Here is a 4,049-nt window from a genome sequence, read left to right as displayed (position 1 = left end):
GTTTCAGAGTCACTAGAATGGGATCAAAGGCCAAAAAACAAGCTTGCAACCTGTGCTGTGCTGGCTCCCAGTCCTTTGTAGGGACCCAAAGAAGCAGTAACGTGGGGGTTGGCACAAAAACAGGGTCCTCCTCTGTGAGCCATTTTGTCCATCGCGCCTTCGCTTAACGTTATGTATTGACAACATTTCTTCACTGGGGCCTATAGGCCTCTCTCATCCTTGTTTAACCTTTTGCACTCGGATGTCGAGTGTGACTCGACACGGTTAGCATTAGAATAAAGGAATCGAGAAAAAAGCAAGCGAGTGCAAAGGGTTAAGCATTGCGGGCCATCCTATCTAATAAAGAGGGAATATGCTAATTGACCCTCACACCATCACAAAGATGGCAGCACCCACAGCCAATAAGGAGGGAATATGCTAATTGACTGTCCTGCCCTCAAAGATGGTGGCACCCACAGCCAATAAGGAGGGAATATGCTAATTGACTGCCCCACCCTCAAAGATGGTGGCGCCCACAGCCAGAAGATGGCGGCGCCCAGTCCTCTCAGCCCCGCCGGGGCGGCAGATGCGCAGCTGCCTCCGGAGTCCCCCAGTCCCCTCAGCCCCCCAGCCACCCAAGGCCAGCCCGAGGTGCAGGCAAGCCTTGGATGGTGGCTTCCCAGCCGCCCAGGGCTGCCCGAGGCTCAGGTAACCAGGGCCGGCTGAGGCTTGTGCTGCTGGCAGTGGCAGCAGCAGAGGTGTGATGGGGCGTCGCCTTCCCCTGATCGCTGGGTCACCTCCCGCCCCTGAAGGCTCCTGGACTGTGAGAGGGGGCAGGCCAAGCTGAGGGACGCCCCCCTCCAGCGCATGAATTTTCATGCACCGGGCCTCTAGTTGAACGATAAGATGTGTCATTGCGATCCCTCTCTGGCGTCCAAGATGTCGAAGAGAGGACGTGGTGGGTCCTCTGGGTGAAATTCCGGATTTCCCTGAGTTTTCTGGTAGGAGCCGTGATCAACTGTACCGACAGCACAGGAGCCAAAACTCTGTACATTATCTCTGTGAAGGGCATCAAGGGACGATGGAACAGACTTCCTGCTGCCAGTGTGGATGACATGGCCACAGTCAGAAACAGCAGACCAGAGCTCAGAGAGGAGGTACACCCAGCAGTGGTAACTCGACAGCGAAAGTCAGACCGGAGACAAGATGCCGTGTTTCTTTACTTTGAAGATAATGCGGGGGTCATAGTAAACAATAAAGGGGAAGTGGAAGGTTCTGCCGTCACAGGACCAGGTGCAAAGGAGTGTGCAGATTTGTGGCCCAGGATGGCATCCCGTGCTGGAGCAGAGCATGATTCTCCGGTGTGTTTGTAAAGGAAAACCCATTAAAAATTGGTGACATGAAAAAAAAACACAAAAGAAAAAGATGTGTCATCGCTTATTGAATCGCTGCCCTATTGACTTAAGGTTGCTTCTAACATTTTCTGATTTCAAACAATAATAAACACCTTGACCCACCTCGTAAACATATGCAAGCACTCCTCTTGGGGAGGTTTATAAACGTGAAACTCCTGGGCCCAACGATGTGCTAATACTAAATATGGGAAGATAGTGCCAAATTCTGTCAAAAAGGCAGGAATACTTAAGAAGCTACCGGTCCTTCGGAAGTAATCTTAAAGGTTAGGCCCGGGAGGGTGCGTACCAGTGCCCGGTCAGAAACCTTTGGGTTTTAGAACATCTCCGAGGCTTACGGCATTGAAATGCGGGTCCGGAGTCCTGCAGCCAGACTCCAGCCCGGGTTTCTCGGTTTGCCAGCCGGAAGCATACGATGCCCCTCTTATGGGACAGGAATGAGACTTGGGTTCTGGGGTAATGCTTTCCAGCCAAAGAGCGATGTTTTGGAAATAATTAAAAGCACGTTTCTTCCTTTGGATCCTCGGGCCGCGTTGAGGAGCACCGGGGCCTGTGCTGTGACTCCCACATGCGGCGTGGAAATGTAGCCACGGAGCAGTCCACCGGAGACTCTGGAGACACACGCTCTACGTGACCCGGGCCCGAGCCCTGCGCTCCTCACGGCAGGATGCTAGGAAAGGAGGCTGCGGCTCCTGTCAGGCCTCTAGTTTATGGGAAACGGTCCCATCGCCACAGGAGCCACTCCAGTGACCTACGGCGAGCAGCCCCTCTGACGCCCGGGTCAAACAGAGACCACCCCCGCCCCCCGCTGTGTGCACACAGCAGGGCTTTCTCGTCTCTGCTCCGCGGAGTCTCGGCCTCGGCTGGGAAGGCTCGGCCACTGCGGTGACTCGCCCGCTGGGCCAGACCAGGAACGGCACCCTCATTGACCACCTGGGCGGGGTGCGGGGCTCCCCGGGGTCCCAGCTGTGGTGTTGGCCCGCCGGCCACCAGGGCCTCTCCAATTGGTCCCTACGCTGCTTTACAGCCCGATGACCAGGCTCCAGGAGCAAGTGTCCGAGGCTCACCTGCCAGCAAGGGCAGCGAGAGAGAGAGCAGGGGAGCCAACAGGTGCCCAGAGCCGAGACGCTGCCAGAGGGACACTCAGCTCCCAGCAGGAGGGAGCAGGGCGGCACAGTGCACACACTCGGAGCAGTGCAAACGGAAGACATGGGAATTGTGGCTGGGCTGGGAATGAGAGATGCTGGCAGCTGGCTCCTCCAAAGAAGAGACAGGAGCCCTGGGTGGGACCTGGGGGAGCGCTGGGCGGGAACTGGGGGAGCGCTCTTGGCCACACCCACCTGGAGCCGGACTTCCATCACACTGAGCTGAGTGGGAAAGGGTCGCATGGGCTGTGGCTCAGATACCACAACTCCTCATTCTGACAGACTTAGCAGGTTTTCTAGGATAAAGGTGTCTCTATTGGCTGTGTGCCCTTGGGACCATTTCTGGAAACGTTCAGTGGTTGTGTTTAAACCTTTTCCTGAATTGGCATTGAGAAGATCAGTAGAACTTCTCAGACTCCCATGGCAGATGCTTCCCTGAAATGCCTTCACAGGTGAGACGTGCCCAAGGCCAAGGCCAGGAGAGACCCTGAGGAGCAACTGAACCAAACCAGGAGGCTCGGGGGGACCTGAGGTCGGAAGCCAGCAGACTGACCAGCCGAGCGGTGGAGACTGGACCCTGCTGCCCAAGCCGTGTGCCCACGGAGCTGTGCCAGCTGAAGTGGCATCACCGTGTGCGGCAGAGGGCAACTCCCTCTAATGCACACACCGCCACCATGTGCTGGCACAGCCCGGCAGCCAGGGAGCTGACGGTATGTAGGATGAGTCAACCATCCGAGCAGCCTTCCGTCTCCGGCTGCTCCTGAGGACGCTCAGGGAGCCGATGGAAAATTCCAGTGCGAGGGTCCCAGCTCGACCAATTAAATCAGGTTCCCTCGGGCAGAGCCCAGCCATCGGCGCTGTTAATAGTCCCTCCGGGGATTCTCATGAACAGTCAGGACTGAGCCGCTGGGCTGGAGCCTGGAGCCAGGGGAGCCGGCCACTGTACCGAACACTGAGGATGTGAGCTGACGTTGGGGCCAGTGCTGGCAGCCATGAGCGGCTCTCAGTAAACAGGGAGAAAACTCGGCAGAGCAAAGTTAGAGTCACTTCTTTCCTGAGAGAAAGCCCTAAAGTTATCCTATATAATGAAAGGCTAATACGCAAATCGACCAAACGGCGGAACGACCAGTCACCATGAGGTGCACTGACCACCAGAGGGCAGACGCTCAGTGCAGGAGCTGCCCCCTGGAGGTCAGTGGCCTCCCACAGGGGGAGCGTCACTCAGCCAGAAGCCGAGGTTATGGCTGGCAAGTGTGGTGGCGGGAGCGGGCCTAAGCTGGCAGTCAGACATCCCCTGAGGGCTCCCAGACTGTGAGAGGGCACAGGCCGGGCTGAGGGACGCCCCCTCCAGTGCATGAATTTTCATGCACCGGGCCTCTAGTTCCTAAATAATAAGAAAAGCAGACAGTGAGCTTGTGAACATCGTGCCCACACCCCCGGCCACGAGTCATCCACGATCCGACTCCCCCACGCCAGGGTGACGTGTCCCCTGGTGTCCTGACGGCGTCTGCGG

At 57.1% G+C, this 4,049-nt stretch overlaps 1 pseudogene across 1 annotated transcript; it reads left to right on the top strand.

Annotated features, from left to right (window-relative positions):
* The first annotated feature begins 918 nt into the window (after positions 1–918).
* Positions 919–1,352, top strand: LOC307106776 (large ribosomal subunit protein uL14-like; annotated as a pseudogene). The gene has a single exon. The product of its transcript is annotated as a large ribosomal subunit protein uL14-like (transcript).
* The last annotated feature ends 2,697 nt before the right edge of the window (positions 1,353–4,049 follow it).

This window comes from Cnephaeus nilssonii (assembly GCF_951640355.1).
Source record: "Cnephaeus nilssonii genome assembly, chromosome: 11".
Classification (NCBI taxonomy): domain Eukaryota; kingdom Metazoa; phylum Chordata; class Mammalia; order Chiroptera; family Vespertilionidae; genus Cnephaeus; species Cnephaeus nilssonii.
The sequence above is the reverse complement of the archived record's forward strand: the minus strand, read 5'-3'. Positions and strand labels throughout refer to the sequence as shown.